The following is a 12,441-nucleotide window of genomic DNA, read 5'->3' as shown; positions in this document are numbered from 1 at the left end:
TATTAAATCATTTAAAAAATAGATATATATTAGAGAAAATAAGAGAATAAAAATATACTAAAGTACAAGGTTCGAAATCAGTGTTAATACTAAAATGACATTTTTGTTTAAGTTTTTCATCCAAAATATATATTTTATTTTAACTTTATTTCAATTAGCAAGCACAATTTTTAATAGTTTTAGTTAACAACAACAATACTGTTGAATAAACATACAAGTAAACTGGAACTTTGAACCTCTTCAAAGTTCCAGTGTAGACTAGAAAGGCTTTTCTGTTCAGCCATCACAGTGAGAAATGAGTGTTACATTTCCATCTCACATGCGAAATTAAAGGTCTGAGAGACGTCAAAGAAAGAAAGACTGAGAGACCATAGTATTCATGGTTTAAAGAAAAAAAAACTTCTTCTTGGATCAAATAATATGTCATTGTTCTCCGGCTAAATTCAGAGCACCTGTAACCTTTTTTTAACAGGCAGCACGCATGGGCAGCCTGATCTGACCTGACCACCCAAGAAGGTCCCACAGACTAGACTAATCACACTAATACGCTTCAGATGTAAGCTTATATTTTGAAAAAAAAAGTGCAAGTATGTGTGTGTTTGTGCATCGAGACAAGAGGCATGGTTCATATACATCCCACAGTTTAATTAAAAAGTCAATAGTGGGTATAGTATAACATTAAACAGCGTCTTTTGAACAATGCTAGTGGTTTACCACAATCTACTACAAGCAAAGATGGATTGATAAGGCACTGATAAACTGCCATTTAATTCAGAAACAATTAGTAAATGCAACAGACGAAGAACGGGAAAAAAACAACATAGTATGATTAAGATGACTTACAAATAATTCTTCAGTTGTATCTGCATCTGGTAAGTACTGAGTGCAGCAAAAAGTAAAAGGAAAATTTTGAAACTCTTCAAGTATGACCTGAGCAGATGAAAGATGTACGATCAGCTGCAGAATGCAGAACTTCACGCCTGAGGATACTAGACAGACAAACTTCGATGTATCGGTCTCCAAACTTAGCAATGAGGAGCAACAGGAAAAACCATATGACTTGACAGATGAAAAGAATTCAGAGGAAAACTGGTTCAGAGTGAAACTAGATGTGTTTCCTTTTTCAGTGCATTAAATGACAAAGAAACAAAAAAGTCATTCAGACTTTTTTCATCACCTCAGGCCTAATTTCATTTAGCACAAAACCTGTTTTTTTTTTTTTTTCTTTAATCAGTAACTTGTTTAAACCAAAAGCACCAAATCAAATCAGGCTCCATTTTAATTATGATGCAACCTTAGACTGCTTATGAAGCCTAAAGAGAGCAAAGCAGTTTTAAACAGGGCTAATGTCTGACTATGTTTGGCTAATCCAAAAATAGAAAACAAACAAAGTGGAGATATACAAAAGAAACAGGAAATAATGCTCTTTAAGCCAAAGAGATTTGTAAAATAATAGAAAGAGGACAAAATAATGTTCCTTGGCCTTGAAGCGGCGCCCTGTCTCTCTATATCTGAAACAATGAGAGCTTTGTGCAGGGGTGAGTCAGCACTCAGGCTACGCCCAAAACAGGTGAGACTTCCAAGTCTTTTTCTGCTTCAGGACACCAGCATGCTTTTCTGCAACATCCTATAACCATAGTGGTGAATTTTATAAATAAATACGCAATTCACTCGCTGAGTTTACCGCTTTGTACATATACTGTGTGTGTATATGTATATGTATATATATATATATATATATATATATATATATATATATATATATATATATATATATATATATATATATATATATATATATATATATATATATATATATATTTATATACACACATACAGGCCAAAACATACACACATACAGTCTTCAGTGTCACATGATCCTTCAGAAATCATTCTAATATGAGGATTCATTTTCAAAGTTGGAAACAGTTCTGCTGCTTAATATTTTTTCATAACCTGTGATATTTTTTTATAATACTTTGATGAATAAAAAGTAAAAAAAAAAAGAAAAAAAGAAGAAAATGTTTTAAAAAATAGAAATCTTTTGTAACAACAATATACACCACTGGTCAGTAATTTGGGGTAAGTCAGTCATTTTTTTCTTTCTTTTTTTTGAAATAAATCAATAATTTTATTCAGCAAGGATGTGTTAAATTGATAAAAATTGATAGTAAAGGAGATTTATATTATTTAAAAAATATGTTTTTATTTTGAATAAATGCAGTTCTTTTGAACCTTTTATTCATCGAATATATTAGGCAGCAGAACTGTTTCCAACACTCATAATAAATCAGAATATTAGAATAATTTCTGAAAGATCATGTGACACTGAAGACTGGAGGAACGATCCTGAAAATTCAGCTTTGCATCACAGAAATAAATGATCATTTAAAGTATAATAAATTGAACACAAATATTTTAAATTGTAACAATATATAACAATATTTTAAAAAAATCTGAATTTTTGATCAAATAAATGCAGGCTTGATGAGCAGAAGAAGCTTCTTTCAAAAACATTACAAATAGTAATGTGTCCAAACTTTTGGCCTGAACTGTATATACATATACATATATATAAAGAAAGGACACCCTTTTGAATTCTATGGTTTTATGTATCAGGATTCAGGACATACAAAAATATCATCTGGTCCTTGGCAGGTCTTAAATTAGGTAAATACCACCTCAGATAAACAACAACACATTACATATTACATTGTGTCATAAACAAAAACTAGGCTATGGTGGACTAAGCCATGTGTGTCAAACAGTACACCTTTTCTGCTTCCAGAGCAATTAAGAGGAAGTTTTGTCAGTTTGAAGCATCCAGATGTGTGTTAACACAATGCCAAGGAGGAAAGACATCAGCAATGATCTTAGAGAAGCAACTGTTGCTGTCATCAACCTGAGAATGGTTATATAGCAATTGCCAAACAATTTGAAGTCCATCATTCTACAGTGAGGGAGATTATTCACAAGTGGAAAACATTCAAGACAATCTGCCAATCTTCCTGGCAGTGGACGTCCCAGCAAGGTCAAACTGTGAACTGCTCAGAGAAACTGCAAAACACCCAAGAGCTACATCTCAGACTCTACAGGCTTCAGTTAACATGTTAAATGTTAAAGTTCATGAAGTTCATTTAGAAAAAGACCGAACAAGTGTGGATTGTTTGGAAGGGTTTGCGAGCGTTTCTACTCTCTAAAAAGAACATGGCAGCACGGCTTGGGTTTCACCACAAGACTTCTTGAACAATGTCCTTTAGACAGACGAGACCAAAGTGGAGATGTTTGGCCATAAAGCACAGCGCCATGTTAGGCAAAACCTAAAGACAGCACATAAACACAAACACCTCATACCAACTGTCCATCACGCTGATGGAGCTCTGATAATTTTTAGCTTGTTTTGCAGGTACAGGACCTGGGCACCTAAAGTCAAACAGGAGGCCATCTGTCCGAAATTGAGTCAGAACAATGAACTCAAGCACACCAGCGAATCTACAACAGAATGGCTGAAAAAGAAAAGAATCAAGGTGTTTGGCCCAGACAAAGTCCAGACTTCCACCCGACTGAAAGGTTGTGGCGGGACCTTAAGAGAACTGTGCATAAATAAATGCCTGCAAACCTCATTGAACTGAAGCAGCATTTTAAAGAAAAGCGGGCCAAAATTCTTGCAGAATGATGTGAAAGACTTAAACTGTCATGAAAACGATTCCTTCAACGTGTTGCTGCTAACAGTGGCTCTAAAAGCAATTGAATCATAGGGTGTACTTAGTTTGTCATATTTCTTTTCCATTTTGTGTTTTTTGTAATGTCATGTGTTGTTGTTTATCTGAGGTTGTATTTACCTAATTTTTAGACCTGCTAACGACTAGATGATTTTTATTATGTTCTGACACTTAAAACTATAACATTCTGAAGGGTGACATGGTATGTGATGTGTGTATGCTTGTTCACACTCCCAACATTTCCTCTCACCTCTCCAATGTCATGCTCACCAAGGATGCATTTATTTGAACACTTATTTGCACACTAAAAACAGTAATATACAATTTTAACTGTTTTACTGTTTTAGATTTTCAGCAGCCAAAAGGTCCGTCTTCAGTGTCACATGATTCTCTGCACATCAATATTTGTTTATTTGCTGCTTAAAAACATTTATTATTATTATTAATGTTGAAAATAGCTTTTTTTATTATTTAATGAATATAAAGTTCTAAAGAATTCTGTTCTTTTGAACGTCAGTTACACCAAAATGAACTAAAATGTGTTTATACACGCACATGCGCACACACACACACACACACACACACGCACACACACATGTCTGGTTCAATATCTTTGTGGGGGCTCTCCATAGACATAATGGTTTTGTAGAAAAAAATTGTACATTCAATCTCCCTACACTGCCCCTAAACCTACCCATCACAGGAAACATTCTGCAGTTTTACTTTCTCAGAAAAACTCATCCTGTATGATTTATACGCCTTTTGAAAAGTGGGGACCGCACGTTGGTCCCCAAATAGGTGATCTCAGGTTTTACTATCCTAATGGGGACATTTGGTCCCCACAATGTAATATAAACAAGGGCACACACACACACACACACACACACACACACACACACACACACACACACACACACACACACACACACACACACACACACACACACACACACACACACACACACACACACACACACACACACACACACACACACACACACACACACACACACACACAGACACACACACACACACACACACACACACACACACATTTATCAGCCCACCGGTTATAGAGAGCAGATTATATTAGCTGGAGTTTAATACACTGGAAGGCATACAATCATCTCCAGATGTTACCTGAGCAACACTATCTGAATAACATGAAAGTTCTTGCCTGTCTCAACCTCTCCGGGTTCTCATCTCTTCATTTTCTCTCTGCATTACCTTAAAAGGTAGAGAATTTTGCTGGAGGAAGGTTGACATGAAACATTAAACCTGTGATAAATAAAGAAATCAAAAGATGACGGAATGAGAACATTTGGTTTGAGTTTGGCCCAAGAGGGATTAAAGACTGATGCCCTCTTTTTCCACTCATTTTCTGCTCCTCTTTTTATAGATAAAATACCACAAGGCCAAGTTGAAAACCTATGACCAGAAAGACACCATTAATATTGACACAGACCTGTGCGATATGATCAATTTTAGATTTATCCAAAATCCTATTAGATGCCAAAAATAAAAAACACCGCAGTCGGTCACTTTAGCTGATGTTGTTTGGCCAGAAAAATCAGCAAACGGGACAAAACTTCATGCAGACAGTCAAAAGGTCTGGCTAAGCGAGACTAGTTTGACCATACGTTCCTTGCAGAGAGCTGAATTCAGCAAACTGCACTGGTTTTTATGGGTCTGTTTCAAATTAACTGTCGTCTGTAAACTGTGGTCAGTCACGCTGCACAATAATCTGCTTTCTTTTTTAACAGACTGGCATGCGGTTGCATACGTGTAAGCTCAGATGTGTGCGCATGTAGGTAGTATGGATACACACAGATTCAAACTGTATATACACTGTTACAACAATCCCATTTAAATCACTTAAATAAAATATATGCAGATTTTATTACACAAAGAGAATTGTGTTACATACAAGAAAACCCTCCATAGAAACGTTTACATTCATATGTTTTGGGCGTATAACTTTTCTACATATTTCACAAGGACCTGTGTCATTATTTCATATCGCTCAAATGAATTATGAAAAAGAATGCCTTAAATATCTGTGATTTAATAGTTTAACTAGAACTTGCAGAAAACCCCTAGTTGGTCCTTTTTTCCTGTATTAATTTATATTAATTTTAGGTAACACTTTATTTTACAGTGTCCTTGTTACATATTACAGGGTCAGTTGCATGCAATAATGCATAATGCTGTTAATAACAGTAAAATTATGCATAATTACATGCAACTAACCCTCAAACAAACGCTAAACTTTACTCAATATTACTCAGTATTTAAAAATATAATTACCCTGTATTGACACCGTAAAATAAAGTGTACCGGTAACCTACACTGTAAAAAAACACTGTTTGTTTAACTTTAAGAAGTTAGTAACCTGGTTGCCTTTAAATTTACTGAATTAAAAAAATTGAGTTGATACAATGAAGGAAATTGGTTTAATAAATAGAAACTCAAAATATTATTGTATCTGAACCACATAAAACGTCATCACAAATAAAACACAATTAACCAATATGCTTACAAAACCTTTTAAAAATATTTGAATAAAGGTTTTCAATTCTCAAAAAATGTTCATTGTTTAACTCAAATTTTTAATTTCAGTGAACTCAAAATTTGAAGGCAACCAGGTAACTTATTTGTTTTATTATTATTTTATTTTTTTACAGTGTACTGTTATGTTTTATTTATTCTGATTCTATATTTGCTTCTTGCTTTATTATGCTTTTCTGTTATCTGCTAGGAAATATTTAATATTATGCCAGTCCAATTCTGTTTGTTAACTTTCCACTCTTAAATTCTTGCATAATCATAATAAAAATGGTCTTATCAAGTAGGCTATCAACAGGAAGTTACAACAAGGATCAAGACTCACTCATTTTCTTTCCCTCTGTCACAGACATAAACTGTGTGTTTAAACAGGTGCAGGGCTTATTTGATTAGTCTGTTAAGTCTGTCTGAGTATCTCCATGTCTGCTTGAACTGAGACTGGCTGATCATGTGTTCTGTGTGTGTGTTCGCTCATGCACATTTATGTGTGTATGTGTACTTCAGCATAATCACTGGATGAAAGCATAATGGATCTCTTGTCCCCTGACAGTTACAATAACAACAACTGTGGTCAAAACATCAGAGTGTGTGTTTATTGCATGGCCTTCATCATGCGTTCTGGCCTCAAATCAAGCTTGATTGCCATATTTGAATTACTCAAACAAACACAATTATACTGGGAGATTTGCAGGCAATCCTCCCTACTGGATATACTTCCCTACTTACACAACATGTCATTTAGCCTGTTGCGCCTGACAAAGACGCGTCAATAAACCATTAATCATGTGTCTTATTATGTTACATATACACTCATAATTATGTCCTAACGTTTTCATTGGCATATTGATTCATGCTCAGGTTTCATGCGAATAAACCATTGTTTATGGATGTCCACTGCTGTGTGTTGATATTGAATGTTTCCCACAAAGGGGAAGATGGAAAGAGAGGTATGACTCTCATGTGACATGAAACTGCAATGATTTCCTGCTTTTTGATTGGCTAAGAAGAGGCTAAAATCATCTGTACAAAGTTTAAAGACATTTACATCATGGGTCCTATTTTAACGATATGAGGACATGATCGGAAGCGCATGGCGCACTTAAAGCGTGTCCAATCCACTTTTGCTATTTTAACAATGGAAAAAACGGTCAGTGTGACAGGCACATGGTCCAAAAAGGTTGTACCTAGTCTCATAATGAGTCATAAGTGTGTTTTGGACACAAGGTGCAACAAACCAATCAGAATCTCATCTCCCATTCCCTTTAAAAGCCAGTTGCACTTGCACCGTGGCGGATTCATTATTTACATGGCGGCATTTGCGAGCGGAAAGACTGAGCGCTTCTTCAGAGAGGAATCCTTTTATGTTAAACATTTTAAAATGTTTGTGTGCTGCTGCGCATCCCTGTGTGTGTAATAAGCCAAGTGCATGCGCGTTGTGCATCAACCCTACAGGGACATATTACTAACACGCCCTTTAAAAAACAGAAAAAATACTGCGCTATTGACTTTAGACTAGGGTTTTGTTAGACAGTAATTTTCAGTTGCCTCAAAATAGCAACACGCCAATAATGCGCTTGAACACACCTTGTTTCAGACCATGGGAGAACAGATGGGCGTGAGTGCATTTGCTATTGTGGCGCTAGACATGAAAATGATAACTGCATCGGGCTGAAACTCAGGGCCGGCGTTTGCTATAGGCGAGCTAGGCGGTTGCCTAGGGCGACAATTGTGTTAGCGGCGCGAGAGCCCTCTAGTGCCGCCCATTACTTCCCATTAAGCATAGAATCGGAACAAGCGAAATACAACATAATGTTTATTAAACATGATCATCATAGGGCGCCCCCTCAGCCACACGTTTAATTACTTATCAACCTGATTATTAGATTGAATTGATGGTGATTACTGATTATTGGTTCATCAAAAATGAGGCGTCTAAACCCGCGGATGCACAGGGACGGAAAAAGAGAAAGGAAGAAGATCAAAAGAAAGCCCAGTATAGAGGTAAGTCTTTTTATCTCAGCCAATAAGTTGTCAAACTAAATACATTTACTTAATATTATCAATATTATCAACTAATATTAATTTTATTAATATCATTAATACTGTCACTAAGCTATCACTTGCTAGTTTTCTACATATTACTACATATTACAAACATAACTTCACTGACAATAATCTATAATAACCTACATGGATGTCATTTAAATATCAAAAGTCCAGTACATTATAAATGTGAATAATGTATGCATGCTAGTTATGAAAAGTACAAATGCTCTCTACACAGAAGCAAATAAAAAGTGGGTCCTCTCTCTGTTTTTTTTTTACTGGAGTAACGATAGAGGCCATATTATTTACATTAAACACAAACATACTGTCGTTTACTAAACGATTGATTTGGCCAGACAAAATTACGTAAATCACCTAGTTCTTTACTGTGTCTATAGTGTAGGGGTAAGACGCATGTCATCAAGTTTTGACGCAAATCGATCAGAGGTTCGAATCCGCCTTTTGCCACACTCGCTCTATTCCCTTTTCCCATCACATATCAGATCGGATATTTATTTTCAATAAAAATTGAGAAAATATTAGAAAAGTGGAAATAAAGCGTTTAAAATATGTTTAATAACAAGTGTTTCTCGGTTAGGAGCCGCAAAACTCCATCTCGCCTAGGCCAACCAAAGAGCTAGAGCCGGCCCTGCTGAAACTAGCAAAAAACGCTGTGGCTGGCGTCCAAAATCACATTACTCTGGTATACATACAGACCAGAATATTCATATAAAATCCATGTACCTATAAGACCTATTAGCCAGCTGGCACAATCAATAACTACGGGTGTCTCGTTACAGTATTAGAGGCACAAAATACAATGTTTTCATTTGTTGTGCACACCCTCCCGTTTTTAATTAAAAGCATACAAAAAAGTAATCTTTCTTGACATAATCTACTTAATTGATAATGTGAGAAATATAATTGTAACATTTGTATCAATTAAGTGTTTCAAAAACAGCCGTCCCAAAAATGCAAGTAACACAATAATGAAAACGTATATTGTTTTCTGAAGTGAAGCAGCTTATATGACTTATTATTTTAAATTCTTCAGTTCGTATTTTATTTGTGCAGGTCGTATCCTATTCGTGCAAAGTGGCAGATCTGTTTTTACAGACACACAATATGAGCTGGGCGTCAAACCTATGATCCATGTCAGTCACATGGTAAAGCATGTGAGGGCTTGTACCAAACTTAAAGCCTTGATTGTTGTTATGCAATAACCTTTTGAAGGTGGAACATGCTTTTTAATAGTGACAAGGAACCCTGCTTACCTCAACATGGTACAATTGTGAAGCCTGTTACACTTAGTTGACACTTTCTTCTTGTAAAATGCATTACTATTTGTGCCTGAACTTGAGGGCGACCCAAGATCAAACACTTCTACATCCACACATTTGCCTAAAAGTAAAATACTAACATACAAAACACACATAAAGCTTCTCTTTAAACTGCCACCTTCTCAAAAACAGACACATCCTGTGAACTTTGGCAACTGTCTGAAAAACTTGTTCTCACTCTCTTGTCAGAACACAGATAATAGTCTCTATCTTTTGTATTCTTTCTCTCACCCTTTAAACGTGCACATATACGAGGAAGGCATCACTCACCATCCTTTAATCCACTTAGACATGGACACGTGACACAAACAATGCACCTTTCAACTTCTAACATTGCAAACAAACATACTCGAAAAGTGACATGAAATCAAGTAAAAATCCTCCCTCACATCTCCCCCTCACTCTCTCATTTCGAGAAGGGTCTGACTGCAGAGCTAGCCTAGAAATCTAGACGCACCCTAGCGGCAGCAAATCTAATCTGCCGCGAGTGTTGTCTAGCAACCCTCAATACCGTCTGAGCTGTAAAAACCAAACTCTGGTCAGGCCAATCACATCTTGTATAGAGTCGGTGGGCGGGGCTTAACATAATGACAGCAGAGTTGCGCTTGTGATACTAGTAAAAAAAAAAGTTTTATGTGTCAAGGAGCTCTGCTTCACCTTCATTGCTCTGGTTGGTTGTAGCGCTATCCAATTGTGTGCACGCCGTGCAGAGGGAGTTTGAAAGAAAACCATTTATCCTGCCACTCAGATTGAGAAATGGTGCGTATACCAGGCTGTTTGTTTTTGGAGAAAAAACGTAAAAATAAATAAATATGTAAATGTTCATGACAGCATTGTTTTATATCAGTAAAGGAGCCTTAAGGCCTCTGAGCAACATCAGATGCAAATAAATAACAGCAGGAGCAACAATAATCAATAGATAGTTTTAGGACAGAATTAAGATTTAAAAATAAAATGTATCCACGGGCAAAACCGTTGTAGTAAAACTGTGCATGCGCGGGGCAAAACCGCAGTTTGCGCGGGCAAAACCTCTGTAGTAAATCTGTGCATGCGCGGGGGAAAACTGCCCATGCGTGGGCAAAACCTCTGTAGTAAAACTGCCCATGCGCGGGGCAAAACCGCTGTAGTAAAACTGCGCATGCGCAGGGCAAAACCACTGTAGTAAAACTGCGCATGCGCGGGGCAAAACCGCTGTAGTAAAACTGCGCATGTGCGGGGCAAAACCTCTGTAGTGAAACTGCACATGCGTGGGGCAAAACCGCTGTAGTGAAACTGCGCATGCGTGGGGCAAAACCGCTGTAGTGAAACTGCGCATGCGTGGGGCAAAACCGCTGTAGTGAAACTGCGCATGCGTGGGGCAAAACCGCTGTAGTGAAACTGTGCATGCGCGGGCAAAACCTCTGTAGTGAAACTGCGCATGCGTGGGGCAAAACCTCTGTAGTGAAACTGTGCATGCGCGGGCAAAACCTCTGTAGTGAAACTGCGCATGCGTGGGGCAAAACCGCTGTAGTGAAACTGTGCATGCGCGGGCAAAACCTCTGTAGTGAAACTGCGCATGCGTGGGGCAAAACCGCTGTAGTGAAACTGTGCATGCGCGGGGCAAAACCGCTGTAATGAAACTGCGCATGCGCGGGGCAAAACCGCTGTAGTGAAACTGTGCATGCGCGGGCAAAACCGCTGTAGTGAAACTGTGCATGCGTGGGGCAAAACCGCTGTAGTGAAACTGTGCATGCGTGGGGCAAAACCGCTGTAGTGAAACTGCGCATGCGCGGGGCAAAACCGCTGTAGTGAAACTGTGCATGCGCGGGCAAAACCGCTGTAGTGAAACTGCGCATGCGCGGGGCAAAACCGCTGTAGTGAAACTGAGCATGCGCGGGGCAAAACCGCTGTAATCAAACTGCGCATACGCAGGCAAAACCTCTGCAGTGAAACTGCTCATGCGCGGGAAAAACCGCGGTAGTGAAACTGCGCATATGTCGGGCAAAACCGCGGCTGGGGTGAAACTGTGGCTCTGCAGACAGATATTATTGTTCATTTCCATCAATAGGGGGGAGGGGAAGATGTGAGGGAGGATCTTTCAGGCGTGACTTTTTACTGCGTCGAGTTGAAGTACTCACAAAAGTGCTATTCCGCCATACATTATAGTTCCATTTTAACCCCCTAAGAAAAGCACCACGTTTTATTTTGTGTCACCATACTTGGTCATTCAACTATTCGTGTAACTGTATTTAAATAGAGAAAACGTGGAGGTGTTTGGTCGCTTCTAACTTGATCTTTGTTTGGTACCATAGTGAATGAACTGGGCTTAGTGAGCTAAGCTAAATGCTATCAGATCGCCACCGTGCGTCAGAGTGATTAAGTGCACGCCCTCAGACGAGAGAGGTATGTATCAACTCATCTTAATTAAGGGAATAACATAGTTTAATATGAAAGCACGGTGGAGTATCCCTTTAACCTAGGGGGCTTTATCACTGTTCTCCCTGCTCTTATCCATGTTAGGCTGCATGGATGCACAGGACAGATCCATACCGCCAACCTAAAATATATGCTAATTATATAATCTTTGACAATAGTGGTCCTGGCAGAATTGTTAATAAGACCTTAAAACAAAAATCAAACAAAAAATATAGCAAGCAAAGTCCTTCACTTCCAGGAACTTGTGCAACTTCCCTTAAGGGCTTTTATGGCATGCTGCGTCTAAAGTTCTAATCAAATGCATATTAGTTGTGCGAGTTGGTCAAAGCCAAACCGGGGATTACCACAGACAA

At 37.9% G+C, this 12,441-nt stretch overlaps 1 protein-coding gene across 3 annotated transcripts in view; it reads right to left on the bottom strand.

Annotated features, from left to right (window-relative positions):
* The window catches only part of si:ch211-285f17.1 (sickle tail protein homolog), a 158,737-nt gene that overhangs the window by 27,458 nt on the left and 118,838 nt on the right, over window positions 1-12,441 (bottom strand). The window lies entirely within an intron of this gene.

This window comes from Pseudorasbora parva, chromosome 24 (genome assembly GCF_024679245.1).
Source record: "Pseudorasbora parva isolate DD20220531a chromosome 24, ASM2467924v1, whole genome shotgun sequence".
NCBI classification, from domain to species: Eukaryota; Metazoa; Chordata; class Actinopteri; order Cypriniformes; family Gobionidae; genus Pseudorasbora; species Pseudorasbora parva.
The sequence above is the reverse complement of the archived record's forward strand: the minus strand, read 5'-3'. Positions and strand labels throughout refer to the sequence as shown.